At 42.6% G+C, this 22,802-nt stretch overlaps 1 protein-coding gene across 7 annotated transcripts in view; it reads right to left on the reverse strand.

Annotated features, from left to right (window-relative positions):
* The window catches only part of SLC4A4 (solute carrier family 4 member 4), a 257,294-nt gene that overhangs the window by 177,279 nt on the left and 57,213 nt on the right, over nucleotides 1–22,802 (reverse strand). The gene's annotated exons all lie outside the window — the stretch shown is intronic.

Here is a 22,802-nt window from a genome sequence, read left to right on the forward strand (position 1 = left end):
AAGACTATCGTAGGTTCAAACTCAAAGCTAAGACTCAGACTCACTGAGTAGTGTCGGGCAAGTCTCTATACTTTTCTACCCAATATTATTAAGGACTAACCACACAGGATTATTATGAGGATTAACTGGAACCCCAAGCACTATTCTTTCTTATCATAGGAAAGCCCAAAGAGCAGTTGGGTCTACTTAAAAGGGAAAAAATATGGAACCGAATTTGTTACTTAAAATTAAGCAAGTGGATGTGACATGGCAGATTCATGAACAGGATGGCCTTCTCGCTTTTGCGCTCTCTCTCTCTCTCTCTCTCTCTATATATATATATATATATACATATATATACACACACACACATATATATATATATATATATATATATATATATATATAAAAATGGATGTCATATGCAATATGTAGGGAAAACTACAATGGACCTAAGAATAAGATTCTGCAACCACAAATCTGCGATTCTTACCAGACAACTGGAGCAGCCTGTTGTAAGTCAGTTCAACTCACCTTCACATAGTCTCTCAGATTTACAGTTGCTTCCAATAAAACAAACAAAAGACAGTGACATACTTGACAAAAAGGAAAATTCTGGATCTACAGACTGAGAAATCTTTGTCTAAATGGCCTTAATCTGAAGGACAATTCGTAGGCACTATACAACTCATACCTCTGTTTTTTCTCCCAAGGAACTTTAATCTCCCGGTATTCCAAACTGCCACTCCTGGTATCCATTTAACAGCACAGCTACTGATGAGGGCAGAAGCCAAGACATTTAGTTTAAAATATATTTCTTGAATACTCTGTTGTTAGTCTTTCTATCTTTCATATATCACTCTACATAAGAAATCTCCAAGTGGTTTACAAATTAAAAAACAACAATACAATACATGAGCATAACAAAACAATACTACTGAACTCTAAAAGTAAGTAGTCTACTTAGAGTTTAGGGCAAGATCAGATTGGTGCTGTGGCACTCCTCCCCCCCACACACACACACATGGTCTGATTTTCCTGATCATGTGGGAGGTGGGGACATGTCGGTGGCATACATCTAAATCGGGGACACGCACACACATACGCACAGACATGTATTTTTTAAAAATACTGTGACTAATATTTGGTACTAATAAAGAAAGCATAGAAAAACTAATAATCTGAGAAGTGGGGTTATCCCACATGTTCTGAGAAATAAGAACTGTCAGAGTTTTTTTGACCTTATTTAGGAGCTCGGTTGCCATTCTTGCCCAGTATAAATAGGTCAAGGTAAGTAACATGAGAAATAATAAACCCACACTTCTTACACTTGAGAGAGGTCCATACCATGTGCTTCTCCATTTATCAATACAATAACAGACCCCTGGAGTCTTAGCTTTGAGAAAGGGAGTCCTCCAAACTCCACTTTATTCCCCCCCCCAATGAGGGGAGGGGTCATACAGGAGGGTTGCAAGCAAAAACACCAGTTCCCACACATTCAAAGTCTATGTCAGCCTCTTCGTACTCTGCAAAGTCATGAGATCCGATTTAAAATAATAATACGATTTTACGGAGCAAAGCAAATCCTTCAGCTTTCAGGAATCTTATGAATTCTCACGACGACAACAATTCACACTGCTTTAAGAAAGCACTGCTAAGTATCGTTTATTTGCACCATTTGCAGCACCTCTGCCAACCATCTCGACCACTGTGCCAGTCACTTGCAAACCATATATTTTACATACAAGCAAACATCCAAAGAGAACAGCAACTTGCCCAAACCTCCCACAGAGCACACCTCCAAGACAGCAGCTTTCTGATATGCAAGGATTTGTTCAATGTTCCGTGTGAAGAACAGCTACCTGGGAGTTCTCCTACGTAGCTGTTTCAGCAACCAACCCCACTGTTGAGCAGGGTCCAGCTGAAAGAGACTATCCAGAAAGCACACAAGGAGGTTGCAGTGGTCATGTCCAGAGCACATCCACTTTGTGGACAAGAGCTGAGCAAATCATTGTGGCAGCACTAACCATCCAGCTGGAATCACCTGGATGAATGCGAAAGGGGTAAGTAATGACCTGCCTCCATCTGCCCCTTATCTAATCTAGTGGGGATTGGTCCCATGTACATTGTGTGGGGGCGGGGCGGGGGTCTCTATATAAAAACAGTATAAGATTGTATATAATTTGAACCCAGTTCTCCAGTGTTCAAATGCAACATTCTATCCACGCTATCGCACTGGTTCGTGCAACCTGTCACAGCATATCCACACTGATCTTATGGATATACATAACTCACAATGAATGCTGCGAATGCTGCAATGTTCACACCACGTCCACAGCACCAGAAGTAACCTGATCAGCCGAGGTTTTAGTGCGGTGCAACATTCAGAAGTGAGACTACACCACCACAGCTCCATATTGGTAGCTGAAAGACAATTAGGTTGGCTTACGAGCACTCTCCATTCCTGCTGATGGCCAGTTCCAACCTCTTCCATCACTGCTGTGTTGCATAAAGGCTTTGCTTTTCATCACAATGCTGTGCTGGCTGTCCCTTGCAAAGTATTTTTATTTTAAAATATTCAATTTTTCTTTCCAAAAGAAAATTCTAAGTGGCTAACAACAAATCATCATCATCTCAACCTGAGATGATGGCACACAGTTTCATAAACTGGGCCACATTGCCTTCATTATTCCAAATTGCAAGAAACACAGACTTGCCATGAAAAATGGCAGCCCCGTGAAGAATTCTCCCCTTCCCCAACACCTAGTGCACTTTACCCCTGGCCCCAACATCAAAACGTTATGTGTTACCCCATCCCTGCTAATAGTGGCCAATGAGGTGGAACTGGGACAGGGATACACACAGCATAATGAGATCAAGACAAGGATTGCACTACATATTCCAGTGGAGGGGAAAGGGAGTTATTACCCTTTTCAGCAGCAGCCCTGAGTTTCATGTAATCTGTAGTTTCACTTTAAGCTTCTGCTGCAGTTCATACACACTATCCCTGGCAGGATCGGGCAGGTAGTTTCTAAGCTTTCCCACACTTCTCAGGAGATTTGGAGAGAGATTGTTTAATAAAATAAAAAAAGAAAGCTGCGCTGGGTTTCGTTTTTGTTTTGTTTTTTGAGTGCATGTAAAAATCTCTCTGGCTTGCAAGTAGAACTTTACCCAGTGAGATTTATTTATTTTTTTGGCTTTGTTTTAAACTCTTTCTCGACACAGCGAATTCCTATGAGTTTTTCTGTCCCTCAGCAGTTTCACGTGAACACGCACAGAACAGAATTAGGCGAAGAATTAAGGTGGCTTAGATCATTATAGCCACACATGCTAGTGATCTGAGACAGGATCACTACGTGCTATGAAAGGGGGGGACACCCATTTTTATTCAGCCACTGGGTGGGTTTCAGATGCGCTTAGACGAGGCCACAGTTCATATGCTGCTTTTTCAATGGCATGTTGCTTTGAAGTGTGTTATTGGAAAGGATCACAAGTATGCACTGCAGGTCAGCGATTGCAAACATGATAATTAACATATGAAAATGCCTTGCAGTGAGTCACACCATTGGTCTATCTAGCCCAGTACTGTATCCTCTGATTAGTAGCAACCTTTTAGGGTGTCAAGCAGAAGTTTCTCCCACCTCTACTCTCTGAGATCATTTTACCTGGAGATACGAGGGATGGAACCTGGGATCTTCTACACTCACAGCATGATCTCTACCAAAGCATGACTTCTACCTACCTCCCCCCACCTCAAAAACAATGAACAGTGGCATGAGAAATGTATGTCCGAAGCCTCTAGTGGGAAGCCTTCAATACATCTGAAAACATTTCAAATATGTTTGTTTGCTTTGAAATGAACAGAGGCCATGCAATAGCAGCAGCAGCAGCACCTAGATTTAGCCCTTATGTCATATTGTTTACACCGACTCAAGATGCATCTGGTAAAAGTCAGTCCTATTCTGTTCAGCACAATGGTGCAAGATCTATTAGAGAAAGGCCATGATCAAACACCATGCTAAACCATTGTTCACAACTTGGATAAGCTGTGGCGAACCTTAAGCATGCCCCCCTCCTGCTCCATGGCCAAGGGGAAGAAGTCTGGAAGCTTTCACTTTCACTTTTGTGTCTAATGTTAAACTGTGGGTTAACATTAACTATGGTTAGCTGAAAACAAGCCAACTTCAAACTCTGGTTTCTGAAGCTGGCTTGTGTTATCTAACATAGTTACTTTAAGCTAACCACAATTTCAGGTCCAGACAGCACAGTAAGCAAAACCCTCAAAATGTCATGTTCTGGAGGTAAGTAAAAGAACCAGTGTTCTATGCTATCCCTTCAAGTGTTATTATGTATATAATCGTCCTTCGAACACAATACTTATCAAAAGCACACTTTTGTTCCCTTGATAAAGGATCATTAGCTTCCTCCTGATCTGTTGTTCCATTTTGGCTAATGACAAATACAGAGAAGGCAGACACAAGAGTTTTCTGACCAATATTGGACCAACAGAATTGCCTGTTGCCATGGCTCAAGAGGCAATGGCACCTCTAGAAATCACAGTGGTATTCTAGTCTTATTCATTAAATTACACCTCAGCACTTCTTTGTATCCCCCATTCTCACAACATCCTTTGTCACAAACCCTTTCCACACTAAGTGCTCAGGTGTGCTACCCTAACACAACAAGGAATACTGGAGAGATGTGAGAGATGTTAGTGATAGAGAACTATAAATAGAACAAGTATTATCATCCCTACAGGACACTTGTTTTCCACCTTAATTCTCTGAAAACCCTGAGACTTCCCCTAGTACAGATGCAGTTAAAAAGAACTGGTGGTAGTAAGTTTATTTGAGGGTAGGAGAGAGACAGGCCAGGGGAAAGGGATGGTTACAGATGACCAACTGACTGCACATCTTGACCTGATGTGATGTATGGATAAAGTTCTCCTCATCCATTGGTTGTATGATACAGGTGACAAAAACTACAGAGCAAGGTTGAGAAACCTTTTCTGTCAAGTGCTGCATTTCCTTGAGGATAAACTTTTGAGGCCCATATGACAGCACTGAGCAGCCCCCCCCCTTCATTTCCTCTCTCTCTCTCTCTCTCTCTCTCTCTGCCACTGCCACCCTCTTCTCTCTCCCGCCCACCCCTCACCACCCAATCCACTGCCAGGAGAAGGTCAGACAACTCTTGCCAGATGTCTGAGCCAAGCACTTGCAGAAGGCTGTTGAAATTAGGCCAATGGCTGCAGGATTCCCATCCCTGCAACAGAGTGAGATGCCCATTCTAGGATAGTTTGGTTGTCTTTATGGACTATGGAAAGCAACTAGCAGAGGTGGGGAACAATTAGGATATTGTTCACGTTTATTCACTCAAGAGCCTCTCTCAAAAGCAACCCATTGTAAGGCTGTCGAGCAACGCCTTCTGATATCAAGGCCATGATGGTCATGAATCATTATGTAGCAGAATGTGGCTTTTACCTGTACTGCTGTCATGCTGCCCACCTGATCATGCACACCCAACAACACCCCAAGTGTATGATTGTATGAGAACTTCTTTTACTCTTGGTTCAAGAAGAGGGTCAGACAGCAGTACAAAGCATTCTCTCAAAGGACAAATAATAATTCTATTATTTCCTTCTGCACCATGAGGTTCACGCCTCTTTTTCTGATCTGGATTTCATGTTGCTCCTTTTTATCCCCCGCAGTTACAAGTTCCTCAAGTGAGTAGACAAATTGAGGACTGTACAACTAGGAATTCAGGCTGTCATCCATTAAAGGAAAATGTAGTCGGTTAATCAGATGAGTTTTAACTGATTTATCAATTAAGTTTCCCTATGAACAAAAACAGTAAGTTTTAAAGTTAAAGAAGTACTTTGGTTTAAGACAATACCTTTGTGTATTATGGCATACGTCATCCTAGAAGAGGCATTCCTGTGAGGGGGAGAATGCCTCTCCCAAGATGTTACCTACCACTTGCCATTTTTGTAAGTATTTATCTTTAAAAGAATGTAAGCGAAGAGGATCTAAAGAGCCTCTTGTTGAGGGTGAAAGTGGAGAGTGCAAAAGCTGGTTTGAAACTCAACATTACAAAAACGAAGATCATGGCATCTGGCCCCATCCCTTCCTGGCATATAGAAGGGGAAGAAATGGAAGCAGTGACAGATTTTATTTTCTTGGGTTCCAAGATCACCGCAGACAGTGACTGTAGCCATGAAATTAAAAGACGCTGCTCCTTAGGAGGAAAGCTATGGCAAACCTAGACAGCATAGTAAGAAGGAGAGACATCACCATACTGACAAAGGTTTGTATAATCAAAGCTATGGTTTTCCCAGTAGCAACGTATGGCTGTGAGAGCTGGACTATAAGGAAGGCTGAGCACCGAAGAATTGATGCCTTCGAACTGTGGTGCTGGAGAAGACTCTTACGAGTCCCCTGGACTGCAAGGAGGTCCAATCAGTCCATCCTAAAGGAACTCAACCCTGAGTGCTCAATGGAAGGACAGATACTGAAGTTGAAGCTCATCTATTTTGGCTACCTAATGCGAAGAGAAAACTCCCTGGAAAAGACCCTGATGCTGGGAAAGATTGAAGGCAAAAGGAGAAGGGGATGGCAGAGGATGAGATGGCTAGATAGCATCACTGATGCAATGAATATGAACTTGAGCACACTCCGGGAGAGAGCGCAGGACAGGAAGGCCTGGCGTGCTATGGTCCATGGGGTCACAAAGAGTCGGACACGACTGAATGACTGAACAACAACAACAATTGTTATTTTTAAAATACCTGCTGATTGAGGGCAACTTTCTAATTAAAATGTTTTTAACTGGTTAACCATATGTTGCAACACCTTATGGAATGATCAGCTAATATGGCACAGGTGCAACTAAGTGTGGGATGGACAATACACATGCCCACACAAGCACACGTGATTGCATGTGAATATACAGAAGGAAACACCTTGTGAGTGCCCACTAGCAAAATGGTTGTATTTACAAAATTGATGTGCTACTTAAGGTTGGCAAACCTCACCACACCCTGCTACTTTTCTCAAGAAATTGTCAATGGCCAACACAAAACCCTGTTCAATGGGTAGATTAAAGACGGGAACTCCGTCATGCCCCCTCTTTAATGAGCTTCCGTCGTGCATTAAAAACATGGTTGTTCAGGCAGGCATTTGGGGTGGGTTAGGGTATTTTAAAAAAAAAAATTATGGTAAATTTTTATTGTTTTAAATTGTTTTATGGTGGGTTGTACATCGCCCAGAGTGGCTGGGTGACCAGTAAGATGGGCGATTAATAAATTTAATAAATAAATAAATAAATAGATCTCCACAAACGCTCTTTTTCTTGACAAGAGTATCACTCATCCCAAAATGCAGGAAATATTATAGATATTAACCTGAGTAACCAAAGCAAAACAAACAGAAAGCTGAGGGGTGGGGAGTGAAGAGGTTGCATGCTTCTAAAAGGAATCCTGCCCAAAGGTTATCAATCATCCTAGAACACCCAAATCCTGATGTCAATTCGAGTCTTATATCTTCTTCCTTAAAACCACCCACATCCACTGATTGATTCACTTCTCTCCTGCTCATATATTTTTATTATTAACAGTACTTTAATTCTAAAGTTAATTACAGTGAACAAAATCAATTACATGCATGTACATCCCCAGACTTTTCATCTGAATATGCAACAGAGCAAGGGTGGGTTGAAGGCAGATCAGGATTTACTAGTAGACCTCTGGGTGATTTGTAGTAGATCACAAGGGTTTCTGACTCTCAATTGTTAATACCAACAACAAAATGATTTTTCCACCTAAATTAGGATACTGAAATGAAGAAAGCTTGGGGCAACCAGGAATGGACTTTCGTGTGAAACTATTTTGAGCTCAGTTTAGTTCTGTACTGAACAAAGGAATTCTAGGATCAGGATGTGCTCAGAAGCACCCATGTTCTTTAATTCTAAGTGTATGTCTTTTGCACCAGGGTATGGTTGGGATCTTGGGATTCCAGTAAAAACCAAAGTAGATCTGACAAGCCTAAACTCTGCCCACGCCTGCAATACAGAGTCCAATTTTGTTCAAATGCTTCTCTTGTTGCTTTCCTTCTCTTATATACAGTTGGTGAGTTCAATCATGTATGCAATATCCCATATTCTACAACAGGAGTGGGCATAAGGCAGATTAGCAAGGTTTCTGACTTCCAATTGTTTAACAATAGAACAATCCCATTCCCCCTCCCAAAAAAGAAATTAGGTTGTTGGAATCCCTGATCTATAGATTTGTACATGCAGGTCAGCCCAATGCATTAGGTAACTGGCATTGAAACATCATAGGGCATCTTGCTCTGTCACCACCATTATAGCCTCTATTTTGCTCTGCTTGGTGGATCTTGAGATTCTAGTAAAAAAATAAAATAAAGTAGATCCTGCAAGCCTGAAGTCTGTCTACCTCTGTTCTATAAAACCAGTCCTGAATGAGGAGGAGGGTCCTTCGTTTCCCATATTTTGGTAATTGACATCTTTATAGCTGTTAAGTTTGCCAGCATTTCCCAATTATTGTGGTCTAGGCAAATAACCTAGCAGAATTTAGCTGCATGCTCCATCAGTATTAAATAGCTAATCATTTCACCCTGCTTCAGATGAGCCAGGTTGGCTTCTGAGGTTTCTCCTGCACTGTATTCTTTTACAGCTGAGTGTGTGAAAGGTTTAATGTGAATGATTAGGTGCCCTGGGTGTCTTTAAGACAGAAAGGCGAAATATGAACATTTAAATAAATAAAATGAACTAGCATGCAGCCTACTGCAAAAGGTCCAGGGTGTAGAGGTGGGAAAGGATTTGGAGCTCTAAAGAGATTATGCCAGCCACAACTGCTACCAGCAAAGGTCACAAATAAGAGGGTAACTCAAACTGGAGGGCTGCAAAGTAATTGCTTAGCTTGCCCAATGCTGTACCTGAAATTCTTCATTTCTTTTTCCCTTTAATTGCAAAGGTTCTTGCTGGTTCTCCAAATGAGAAGCTGAGCAAAGTGCCAAGGGAAAAGGAAAGGTGGGCGAGATTTGGCTTCAAGCAAATGAAAAAGAAGAAGAAAAAACTAGTACACAAATGAAATAATTTCCTTTGTCGATCCAAACCCACAAAACAATCAGCCTGGCAGATGAAATGGGTCAGTGAATAGGCAGTGATGATTAATTTATGGGATACTCTCTGTATTCTGTATACTATATCCGGCTCACATAACCGAATCGCCAATTGCTTTGTTAATGTGTTTTGTGGGACCAGGTCACCCAATCAGTGCCCTGACGCAGCTGCAATTAGTCTGCCAAGCAAAGACACAGCAGGTGACCAGAAGCAGTGCAAGTGACGTTGCCAGAAGTGGACAGGGAGGTAGCCAATGCTCTGCTATGCAGGGAGCAAATGCCAGTATGAAATGTAACCACTTAATGGCTTAGCCACAGACCCTTTCCATATCCATAACAAAACCTTTGGGAAATGATTGCTTGCTGTATTGACCCCAAGATCTCATTGTTCTTTAAAATCAAAGGAGGTAACTAGGTTTTAATCCCTGATCCCACCTTTTGGAAGCATTCTCCTGGTCTACTTTTAGAAGGGCAGATGCCACATTTACAGGTTACCTCCATGGCATGCATGGGGCTGCCATATAACCGCTTTCCGGTAGTTGGCTCCAATGGGCCATGAGTAAGTGGTAAAAGCAATCACACCAGTTCATACCAAGCCACCAATTTGTACCTCCACTGGGGCCAGAGGGCATGGGAATGACCGATGTAAACTGGTATTTTTACACATTACTAGGTCTGTCACCCAAATAAAGAAACCTTACTTCTTTAATCAAATGAAGCTTAAATAATTAACTGATTAAATGTGCATAAATCTATGTCCGACTAAAACAGCCGTTTTGAATTTTTAAAAGCACATTATTTTTTTAGATGGTGAATGCATGTGTTGCAGCAGGCGCAACCTTAGAACAGGCTCCTGTGTGACAGTGAAAGAGGATGCTTGCCATCTCCATTTTTTAAAGTACTTATATTAAGAATAATTAACATTTTCAAAGACAAGTGTCTCGTTAATTGGGGATGCCTTTTTAGTCAATAAACAATGCAATCCTATACATATCTACTCAGAAGGAAGCCCCACTGAATTCAGTGGGACTTACTCTCGGGGAAGTGTTGATGGGATTGCAACTTAAAACATTTTTAATCAACCAGTCCCACCAGTTAATCAGTTCAAGGTTGCAGCCCTAAACATTAAGTTTGCAGCATGTGAACAGAGGTTGGGGAAGCATTGGTGAAGCACCAGCCATGATGCAGGGGCGTGAGAACTGGGCTTCAGAGTTGTGTTTGTGTTGTTCTCTCTGATGACAAGCTGTACCTTTCCATAACAATTTTTTCTGGATTCGTGTAAGGTAAGACAGAGAGCCAGGTAGCCAGGTTCAGATGGAAGCACAGGCAAGATGCACACAACGTGGCCCGACGTGAAACAACACACCACTACCGTTGCAACAAGTTGGCTGAGGGGTCGGGACATCAGTGGTGGGTGGCACAAAAACACACAAGGAGAGCATTTGAGCACATGCTTGGACTGCAAGCTGGTGTGGCACAGTGGCATGAGCCAGAAAGTCCCCAGTTTGAGTTTCATCTCACTAGTTGGCCTTGGGCAACCGCAAGCCAGGTTCTACCCTCTGTAATATGGGGATAATAAATAACAGAAGCCTACCTTATAAGCAAGTCGTAAGGATTACAAGAGATAATATAGACAGCTCATTTCAAGAGATTAGGGTGCTTTTTTACATTCATCCTAAACCAGTCCTCCCCAACCTGGTGCCCTCCAGATGTGTTGGACTACAACCCCCATGCTGCCTGGGGGATGCTAGGAGTTGTAGTCCAACACATCTGGAGGGCACCAGGTTTGGAGAGGCTGCCCTAAGCACTATTGTTATTAACAGCTGTACAGGAAAAGACCTTCCAGAGGCATTCCAGGGAATAAGAAGCTGCCTTATAGAGTGCCAATTTTCCCATTTAGGAGAGAATTGTCTACTCCGACAGGCAAAAGCTCTCTGGCAGAGGTCTTTCCTTCCCGTCACTGCTACTTAATTCTTTTAATCCTATCTCTTTTCCCAGGCATTTGGCAGCACATGATGAGTTTTAATCAGTCCTGGATGTGTCTTTAGTTATGACTGACTGTTCAAAGTTGTTTTTAGTTATATGTTGTTTGTGTATACTGTCTGTGTGCTTAAATGGATTTTATTTATTTATTAAATTTATTAATCGCCCATCTGGCTGGTCACCCAGCCACTCTGGACGATGTAAAATAATAAAAACAGTTTAAGACAATAAAATTCTACATTAAAAACATCATATTTCTAAAAAATACCCTAACCCACCCCAAATGCCTGCCTGAACAACCACGTTTTTAATGCGTGGCGGAAGCTCATTAAACATTGTATATTGCATTTTAATGTTTTAACTTCTGTAAACCGCCCAGAGAGCTTTGGCTATGGGGTGGTATAGAAATGTAATTAATAATAATAATAATAATAATTTAACTAGAGTTGCCAGGGGTTGAACCCAGAGCCTCTACATGCAGACCGTGTGCTTTCCCACTGAGCTAGTCTCCCCCTTCTTGGATATGATTCACAGCATAGCTAAACAAAAAGCTTCCAGGGATGAAACAGAAACAAAGCTTCTTACATGGCCCTCTTGCAAGTGCACAAATACACAAAATGGACTCAAGTCAGCCTGACATATTGGACTTCTGATCAGTTCAAATACCTCTACAGGTGGCTGCGGCCTCTTTCTATGCTCTTCATCAGACATGACAGGTAGAGCTAATGGTAGCAGCAGCAAGTAATTTCTTGTGTTGAGATCTTGTACGGGAGGCCAGTACAGTGCTCAGATTATGGGATGGGGGGGCGGTGTTGGCCCTCTTAAAAACAGTCACTAATAGATCCGTTAGTGACTGTTTTTGAAAGGGGGGGGCTTCAACTAAAATTGAGGGCAGATTAGGGGTGGGGCTTGTGGATTTCACTAAGGACCCCCTCACATTTTCCCACATAATTCAAGCACTGGACTGGTATTATTAACACCATATTGCAGGTGGTCAATCTGATTTGCCATTAACCTACGGCCACAGAGTGACCTGGTTCACATAAGAACAATGCAGAGCATGGGGTGAGTAGGTGCTGTCGATGAACTGTGAGTTGTTGTTGAATCGTGAGTTGTCATTATGTGCATACCCTGCACAATGGTTTAACTATAGGCTGTTAACCACGAACAACCCAGAGTTCACAACCCAAGAACAAACCATGGGTTCTTTTCCCAGGTTGTTCGTGGTTCAGAACCCATAGTTAAACCACAGTGTACATAACAACTATTCACAATTCAACAACAACCCATATTCAATGCATACTCTGGGTTGTCATTACATGTGAACCAGGCAACTGAGTTTGTAGCCGAGGTTGGATTTCTATCCTGTAAGGTAGGTTAGCATTATCTAGGCTGACCATATTTCCTTGAGACAAAAACGGGATATTGGGATGACAAAAATGGGACGGGGTTTTTATTACAGCGGAGAGTTCTGCTGTAATAAAAAAACAGCTAACAGCCTGTTGAACGAAAATATTAGTATGAAAAGTCCGAATCAAACTGAATGTAGGGCAGAAAGAATCTCTGTGGGCAGAATGATGGTAGAAATAGCAGCAAGACTCGCCCTCCTGGCTCCCACACGCTGAATGGGGCTTAGCGATGCCTCTTGAATTCCCCGCCACTGCAGACAAGCAAGGGGGTGGCGTCTGATCGTTGCTAGCTCAAGAAGCCTGGCCCTGACTGGATAAAAGTAAATGGAACTTCCTCTTTCATCACACTAGTAGTTTTACTGCACGCATTGATTAGCACAGAGCCTTATGATAAACGCGTTCACTTTTTTACAGAAAATTAAAAACAGGACAAAATTGATATTTATATTAAAATGACGGGACGGTTGGGAAATATGAAAAAAATGGTACTGACCCGTTTAAAACAGTACGTATGGTCAGCCTAGCATTATCCCACATATTGCAGTGGCGGGGAGGGTGCTGAGGGTAAGAGACTGCTGAAAAACTAAGAGTACCTGGAGAATCATGACCAATGTGAGACATGAACCTGGGACATCCCAGATCTCAGTCATTATGCTGTACCAGCTCTTGTTTTACCTCTCCTCTCTGCTTTGGAACTTTGGTACAAATATGCTCTTATGCAGCTCCCATTTTGCTCAAGGCTGTGTAGGAGATACTTTCAGTGGATCATGTCCAGTCTTTGTAGGAAGCAATTTACACAATACTGAATCCAGTACACAGATGAATCCAGTGGACAAGGTGGTGGATCTGAAAGACCCAGCTTGAGCATGAACTCAACAGGCTGCTTCATATGCAGCAACAGACCATGGTTTGTCTTTGCAAGAACAACCTTGCAGGTTCACACATTCTGCCCGCTTCTGTCCTCTGCACAGGATATCAAAAATTTCTGCTTTCAAATTAAACACAGCTCCCTCTTCCATCTGAACTTGGAGAAGTGTGGTCTGTTCAAACTCAGGTTAGTTAAAGTCACAATTAAAACTGTGGCTTAATATCATGTTTGTTAAGTAACCACAGTTATTTCCCCAAGCTTGGACATAACAGAGAACTCTGGTTAGTGAAAGCTTTTTATCTTTCCTTCATGTGTGAAAGGAACACAGGGGAAGAGGGGGAGCACGGAAACCCTAATCTCATGCAGACTCAATTTCATAATGAATAACTATAGTTTGTCATTACATCTGAACAGACCACTGAATATTTAAAACAAGCCATTGTCCTGGTTCAAATGTACCACTAAACCATAGTTTGCTGTTATATCATTGAGAAGCCACAAGCCATAGGCTCACATACTCCTCCCCTCCTCTGGTGTGGCTGCAAAGAGAAGACTGGAAGCGTTCTTTCCCTGGTTTAAACTAACCAGTATTTAAACTAACCACACGTTGTCCTTTTTGGATGTAACAATAAACCATAATTGGTTAAAAACAGGAAGACGAAGGACAAGCATTCCTGAGGCTCGTTCATCTTCCACTAAACTATGGTTTACTGTTATATCAAAACTGGCCCGTTTTCTGTCAACCTCTGTTCCTTACCTAGATAATTATACTACTTACCTGCGTCATAGGACTCTTGCTTTGAAAGTAAGAAGCAGAGACATCACCTTGCCGACAAAGGTCCGTCTAATCAAAGCTATGGTTTTCCCAGTAGTAATGTATGGCTGTGAGAGCTGGACTATAAGGAAGGCTGAGCGCCGAAGAATTGATGCTTTCGAACTGTGGTGCTGGAGAAGACTCTTACGAGTGCCCTGGACTGCAAGGAGGTCAAATCAGTCCATCCTAAAGGAAATCAACCCTGAGTGCTCATTGGAAGGACAGATAATGAAGCTGAAGCTCCAATATTTTGGCCACCTAATGCGAAGAGAAAACTCCCTGGAAAAGACCCTGATGCTGGGAAAGACTGAAGGCAAAAGGAGAAGGGGACGGCAGAGGATGAGATGGCTAGATAGCATCACGGATGCAATGAATATGAACTTGAGCACGCTCCGGGAGAGAGCGCAGGACAGGAAGGCCTGGCGTGCTATGGTCCATGGGGTCACGAAGAGTCGGACACGACTGAACGACTAAACAACAACAACAACAACAAATGATCAATAAAGATCAAACGCAACAAGTATATACTGTCTGTTGGTGTGTGTTTTATGTTTTTAAATTTTGCATGTTGTAAATGTTTTAAATCTTTGTAAACTGCCCAGAGAGCTTCGGCTATGCGGCAGTATAGAAATTTAATGGAGGAGGAGGAGGAACTGTGGTAGCCAAGAGTACCTCCCAGCTCAATGACACCATCTACTAGTGACCAACCACACTGAACATGTTCAACCAGCCTTTGTATTATTCCCCTCCCCAGGTGTTTGACAGCTCCTGTTTTTGCAGTCCCAGGAAGGCAGTAAAAACAAGAAGACTCATCAAGCCCCTGGCGGGCTGCCATACATCTTTGTTAGGCTGTATTTGGACTGGCAGGTCACAAGTTGTGCTGGCTTGCTCTACAGGCAAAATGGTAGCTGCCAGTAACTGATATTAACAAGTATCCTCTGGGACACCAGAAGAGTCAGTGAATCTGCTGGCTCGACATGGAAGTAAAAAAAAATGCAAGGTCAAGGTGACCGATGATAATTAATATCACCACTTCCCAGTAATATTTTGAGGTGGGAATTCAGAGTACTGAACTCCCACATCATTCCACTGAAGATGACTTGTGGCTTAGTAGCATTACCTAGAACCACAAAGTTTGTAAAGTACTTTTCACTGGGTGGAGCAGAGGCTATCCTGTCCAAGACAGCACCATTGTTCATCATGTTACGAGGCAGCTTTACCATGTGAATGTTGCAGAATCCTGGATATACAAATAAGTCACACTGGCTTAGTGCAAACAGGATGTTTAACCATGGTTACTGTTATTTACTGCCTTACCCCTTGTTAAATGTACGGTTAACTTGAGCTAAACTGTGCCCACAGAGGTGCTTTAGAGACCAGCTTGTCACCTTGCAAGCAGAGAGGCTGGAGAGAAAGAGAAACTGGTTTTTACCACAATAAGCTCAGCGCAGTTGGAAAAATTATAACTTATACCTAACATATAAACCATGGTTTACATATCCACTTTGAACCACAATTTTCCATTTCTGGTTTCCAGTCAATCCTTACATATACTTTAGAATAGATATTCAGACATAACCATGGTATAATATCATCTGTATAGGCCTACATAGGGCCATGCAGTTTAGCTAATTTTTTAAATCTGATAATGGATTTACTGGCATCTCTTTCCAATAGTCCATTCCAAGTGCTTAAATCATTACTTATCTCAACTTCTAATTTTCAAGCACATTCCCTAAAGACAGGTACTGCCCAGCACCATCCAAGCATGAAGCCAAACAGATGGCTGCCTTCCAAAAAACTGGAGTCTGAATTATGCTAGCTTTCTGCCTAATCAGATTATGCAGCATTTACTTTCCAGGGAAAGCTGCATTTTGAATCACAAACGTTAAAAGCTGCACATTAACCTCAGGCCTTGGATGACACGGTTACCGCTGAGACAGTAGCAAAGGTTACATTACACACTCACAGAAAACACACACACAGAGAAAGAGAGAGAACAGCAAAGCACAGATTAATTTTAGAAGCTAAGTCAGATCCACATTAGTGGTCACTTCTTTTTCCAAATGAAACCAAAGCCATACGTATGGCATTTCAGCTCAATCATTCAAGTGCCCATGCAAACAAGATCAAATATTGTGAGATAACAACCCTTCACTCAGAGATACTTTGGATGCTACAAGCAGTGGCGAAACAGGACCTGAATATTGCACCTAGTGTTGAAGGGGGAAACACGTGAATCTCATTTATTTTTAAATCTGCGCTTCTACTGTGGTATGAAAAGAGAAGATTTTTGTATCTGCCTTGTAGAGGATGCTACACTGCTAGGTTTTGCTTTTAAAGCCCTAAGCAGGCTGAGACAGAGTAACTGAAATAGCCTCTTTTCAGGCTTAAAAGTAGGGGATATTCTCTGAAACAAAGTAAAACCCCTTCCTCCGAGTCATTAAGGTGCAAAACAGGACTTCCAAAAGAAGATGTTGTTTGGCGAATGGGTGAATATCTAAGAACATAAGAAGAGCCCTGCTGGATCAGACCAAGGGTCCATCTCGTCCAGCATTCTGTTCACACAGTGGCCAACCAGCTGCCTGTGGGAAACCCACAAGCAGGGCATGAGTGCAACAGCACCCTCCCACCCATGATCCCCAGCAACTGGTGTACATAGGCATATTGCCTCTGATACTGGAGGTAGCACATAACCATCAGGACTACTAGCCACTGATAGCCTTCTCCTCCAGGAATTTGTCTAACCCTCTCCAAATTGCTGGCCATCACTATGTCTTGTGGTAGCGAATTCCATGCTTTAACTATGCACTGTGTGAAGAAGTACTTCCTTTTATCTGTCTTCCTACCAATCGGCTTAATGGGATGACCCTGAGTTCTAGTATTATGAAAGAAAAATCTCCCAGGCCCCAATCCACCACCACCACCACCACCAAAAAAAGGTTATGCCTGTCTTGACTGGGCCAAATATTAGAGGATACGCACCTCTTTACTTGTGGACCTGTTCTGATAGTGACCTTTCCTGCCCACCCCCACCCCTCCATTGCAACTTTTTAACAGGCTTTTTATTAGGCTGTTCATCTTTATTTATCTCTTTGTAAAGGTTGGAATTATTTTACTTCCCCACTGCATTCTGCTCCTCACTACAAAACTCCAACGATGCTCATTCTCTTTGTCCATCCATTCTCTTTGTTAATTCACACTTACAAGAGCAGTTTACTAGGTAGAAGGCAAAAGGAGAAGGGGACGGCAGAGGATGAGATGGCCAGATAGCATCACCGATGCAATGAATATGAACTTGAGCACACTCCGGGAGAGAGCGCAGGACAGGAAGGCCTGGCATGCTATGGTCCATGGGGTCACGAAGAGTCGGACACGACTGAACGACTGAACAACAAAAGAACCAAAGGAATGTGTATTCAGAATATCCCTTTATAGGTATAATATATTGTGGAGATCATCTGTGTTTTCATTATATATTTTATTTTGCTCTCTGGAACAGCAAAGTAATGTTGTACAAGTATTTTGGACTGCTACAAATGTTAACAAATTTGGTTTCTATTAACTTTATTTTAAGTACATTTTTTTTGCTAATTTGACTTTTGTAAATAGCATATGGGTAAAAGGAACACAGAAGGCTGCCTTATACAGAGTCAGACCATTGGCCCACCTAGCCCAGTACTGTCGACACTGGCAGGCAGTGGCTCTCCAGGGTTTCAGGCAGGATTGTTTCCTATTCCTACCTCAAGATGCCAGGGATCGAGCCTGGGTCCCTCTGCATGCAAATCATGTTCTCTGCGACTGAGCCATGGCCCTTAAACCACATTCTAACTAGATCTGAGGTGGAAGTGGTAACGTGGTACAAATGCCTGTGACTGAATCATTTAAGGCAAGAATTTAGCATTTATGTACAAATTAACAGGAGTCTTGTTGTTGTTGTTTAGTCGTTAAGTCATGTCCAACTCTTCGTGACCCCATGGACCATAGCACACCACGCCTTCCTGTCCTCCGCTCTCTCCCGGAGCGTGCACAAGTTCATGTTCATTGCATCCGTGATGCTATCTAGCCATCTCATCCTCTGCCGTCCCCTTCTTCTTTTGCCTTCAGTCTTTCCCAGCATCAGGGTCTTTTCCAGGGAGTTTTCTCTTCGCATTAGGTGGCCAAAATAGTTGAGCTTCAGCTTCAGTATCTGTCCTTCTAATGAGCAGTCAGGGTTGATTTCCTTTAGGATGGACTGATTTGACCTCCTTGCAGTCCAGGGCACTCGTAAGAGTCTTCTCCAGCACCACAGTTCGAAAGCATCAATTCTTCGGTGCTCAGCCTTCCTTATAGTCCAGCTCTCACAGCCATACATTACTACTGGGAAAACCATAGCTTTGATTAGACTAATCTTTGTCGGCAAGGTGATGTCTCTGCTTCTTACTACGCTGTCTAGGTTTGCCATAGCTTTCCTCCCAAGGAGCAAGTGTCTTTTAATTTCATGGCTACAGTCACCGTCTGCGGTGATCTTGGAGCCCAAGAAAATAAAATCTGTCACTGCTTCCATTTCTTCCCCTTCTATATGCCAGGAAGGGATGGGGCCAGATGCCACGATCTTCGTTTTTGTAATGTTGAGTTTCAAACCAGCTTTTGCACTCTCCACTTTCACCCTCAACAAGAGGCTCTTTAGATCCTCTTCGCTTTCTGCCATTAGGGTGGTATCGTCTGCGTATCTGAGGTTGTTGAAAATTCTCCCAGCAATCTTAATTCCAACCTGTGATTCATCCAACTTGGCATTTCTCATGATGTACTCTGCATATAAGTTAAATAAGCAGGGCGACAATACACAGCCTTGTCGTACTCCTTTCCCAATTTTGAACCAATCGGTTGTTCCATGTCCGGTTCTTACTGTTGCTTCTTGACCCTCGTACAGGTTTCTCAGGAGACAGGTAAGGTGGTCTGGTACTCCCATCACTTTAAGAATTTGCCACAGTTTGTTGTGATCCACACAATCAAAGGCTTTAGCGTAGTCAATGAAGCAGAAATAGACGTTTTTCTGGAATTCTCTTGCTTTCTCCATGATCCAGCGAATGTTGGCGATTTGGTCTCTAGTTCCTCTGCCTCTTCGAAACCCAGCTTGTACTTCCGGTAGTTCTCGGTTCACATACTGCTGAAGCCTAGCTTGTAGGATTTTGAGCATCACCTTCCTGGCATGTGAAATGAGCGCAATTGTACGGTAGTTTTAACACTCTTTGGTGCTGCCCTTCTTTGGAACTGGAATGTCAACTGACCTTTTCCAGTCTTGTGGCCACTGTTGAGTGTTCCAAATGTGTTGGCATATTGAGTGCAGCACTTTAACAGCATCATCTTTTAGGATTTTAAATAGCTCAGCTGGAAGACTGTCATCTCCACCAGCTTTGTTGTTAGTAATGCTTCCTAAGGCCCACTTGACTTCACTCTCGAGGATGTCCGGCTCAAGTTCAGTGATCGCACTATCATGGCTATCAGGGACATTCAGATCTTTCCTGTATAGTTCTTCTGTGTATTCTTGCCACCTCTTCTTAATCTCATCTGCTTCTGTTAGGTCCCTGCCTTCTTTGTCCTTTATCATGCCCATCTTTGCACAAAACATTCCCTTGGTATCTCCAATTTTCTTGAAGAGATCTCCAGTCTTTCCCATTCTATTGTTTTCCTCGATTTCTTTGCATTGTTCATTTAAGAAGGCCTTCTTATCTCTCCTTGCTATTCTCTGGAAATCTGCATTCAGTTGGGTATATCTTCCCCTTTCTCCCTTGCTTTTCGCTTCCCTTCTTTCCGCAGCTACTTGTAAAGCCTCATCAGACAGCCACTTGGCTTTCTTGCATTTCTTTTTCTTTGGGATGGATTGAGTTGCTGCCTCCTGAACAATGTTACAGACCTCCGTCCATAGTTCCTCAGGCACTCTGTCTATCAGGTCTAATCCCTTAAAACTATTCCTCACCTCCACTGTATATTCATAAGGGATATGTTTTAGGTCATACCTGAATGGTTTAATGGTTTTCCCTACGTTCTTCAATTTAAGCTGAAATTTTGCAAGAAGCAGCTCATGATCTGAGCCACAGTCAGCTCCAGGTCTTGTTTTTACTGACTGTATAGAGCTTCCCCATCTTTGGCTGCAAAGGACATAATCAATCTGATTTCGATATTGACCATCTGGTGATGTCCATGTGTAGAGTCATCTCTTGTCCTGTTGGAAAAGAGTGTTTGCTATGATCAGTGTGTTCTCTTCGCAAAACTCTATTAGCCTTTGTCCTGCTTCATTTTGTACACCAAGGCCATGCTTGCCTGTTATCCCAGTTATTTCTTGACTTCCTACTTTGGCATTCCAATCCCCTATGATGAAAAGTACATCTTTTTTTGGTGTTAGTTCTAGGTGTTGTAGGTCTTCACAGAACCAATCAACCTCAGCTTCTTCGGCCTCAGTGGTTGGGGCATAGACTTGAATTACTGTGATGTTGAATGGTTTGTCTTGGATTCGTACTGAGATCATTCTATCATTTTTGAGATTGTACCCCAGTACTGCTTTTCCCACCCTTTTGTTGACTATGAGTGCTACTCCATTTCTTCTAAGGGATTCTTGCACACAGTAGTAGATATGATGGTCACCTGAATTAAATTCGCCCATGCTTGTCCATTTTAGTTCGCTGATTCCCAAGATGTCGATGTTCAATCTTGCCATCTCATGTTTGACCACCTCCAGCTTGCCTGGATTCATTAATCTGACATTCCAGGTTCCTAAACAATATTGTTCTCTACAGCATCGGATTTTCCTTTCACCACCAGACACATCCACAGCTGAGTGTCCTTTTGGCTTTGGCCCAGCCGCTTCACTCTTTCTGGCACTACTTGGAAATTCCCTCTGCTCTTCCCCAGTAGTATATTGGACACCTTCCGACCTGAGGGGCTCATCTTCCGGCGTCATATCTTTTAGCCTTGTGATACGTTCCATGGGGTTTTCTTGGCAAGAATACTGGAGTGGGTTGCCATTTCCTTCTCCAGTGGACCACCTTTTGTCAGAACTGTCTGCCATGAGTCCGTCTTGGGTGGCCCTGCACGGCATAGCTTATGGCTTCACTGAGTTACGCAATCCCCTTCGCCACAACAAGGCAGTGATCCATGAAGGGGAACAGGAGTCTTACCAGGTTCGAAAATCTCATAGCAAAATAGTTACTCTGTCAAAGGGTTAACCTCAGTACTCTATGATGCGCTGGGTCTCATGTGTGGCAAAAAGCACACCTCCACATGGTGCTGGATGGTCCCAGGACTTACAGACACAAATAGAGGCAGGGAAGTGGCCCAAACTGTAATCTTCAACCCCATGTTCATCTTTCTCAAACAGAGAAATCTTTTTAGGTAATAGCAAGATGTCATCCTACTCCAGCTAAGCTGCATAATATAAACAAACAACTTTCTGTCAATTGCTGGAGGAAATGTGAAGCTAGAGGGAGATATTACCACTTTTGTTGGTCACGCTCCAAAGTCAGGAGACACTGAGCATGGATGCTGCAGTGTATTAAATTGTTGATAAGCTATGTCATCCCATTAGAGTCGTCTTCCCCAATGTGGTGGCCTCCAGATGTTTTGGACTATAACTCACATCTTCCCCAACTGTTTGCTGTGCTGGCTAGGGCTAATGGAAGTAATAGTCCAAGATATCTAGAAGGCACCATGTGAGGGAAAGCTGCATTAGAGACTACTGCAGTCTTGCTAGGATGCTTAGATGCAGAGGCCTTACCCAGTATTAGAAGGGATCTAATCTTAGTATTAACGGCTGCTAAATTACAAGTCTCAGCTAGATGGAAAGACAAGCATCTGCCACCCATTATGGGTTGATTTGATAAAACATTGGGGACTTTTAGTTATGGGCAACATTTCAACTCAGCCTGTAACTCATTCTTTGTGGACAACTTTCTAGAAATCTGGTTTCTATGCATTACATTGTAGTCTCAGCAAAAACAATGCATAGAAGACCACTACATCCCGGGGGGGGGGGGGGGGACAAGCAAGCCAAATGGCTCTGGGATTATACTTTTTGCCACTTTTGGATTTTCTGATACTCTTTATAACTTGAAATGTACTAGTAACATGCCTATTTTGTAATTTAATTTTTCCTTTAAAAAAAATTAAACACCTTTTTAAAAAATACCCACTAAATTACAAGCCCCTCTGGGCAAGGCCTGTGTCACTTCTGTATAGTACCTAGCACAGTGCAGGTACAACGCAAATAGAAGAATTTGGGAGATTCACAACGTTTGAGTACCCCTGCTATAAAATGCATTCTTGATTCAAAACAACATGAGAATATCTGTAAAAATATTCCCAAAGTTTAGATGGTAACAATGTGGATGGCCATGTTATGATCTAGAAGCCCCGTCAGTCTTTCCTGAAATCTGCATCTAGACTTCCAGTCAGACTCAGTAGCTTTGTTAGCATTTGCTAAATCAGATCTGGCTGGAGCCAGTCTTAGAGCAAATCAGCCTTACACAAGCTTCATGCACACCAGCAACCCATCGCCCCTTAATCTTGTGAACTGCAACAGCCCCTGCAAGTCTATTCCTGGAACTCTTAAGAGACAAGACAGTTGTGTTAAAATC

Source organism: Heloderma suspectum, chromosome 5 (assembly GCF_057233095.1).
Source record: "Heloderma suspectum isolate Gila_16-S chromosome 5, 16-S_ref, whole genome shotgun sequence".
Taxonomy (NCBI): Eukaryota; Metazoa; Chordata; class Lepidosauria; order Squamata; family Helodermatidae; genus Heloderma; species Heloderma suspectum.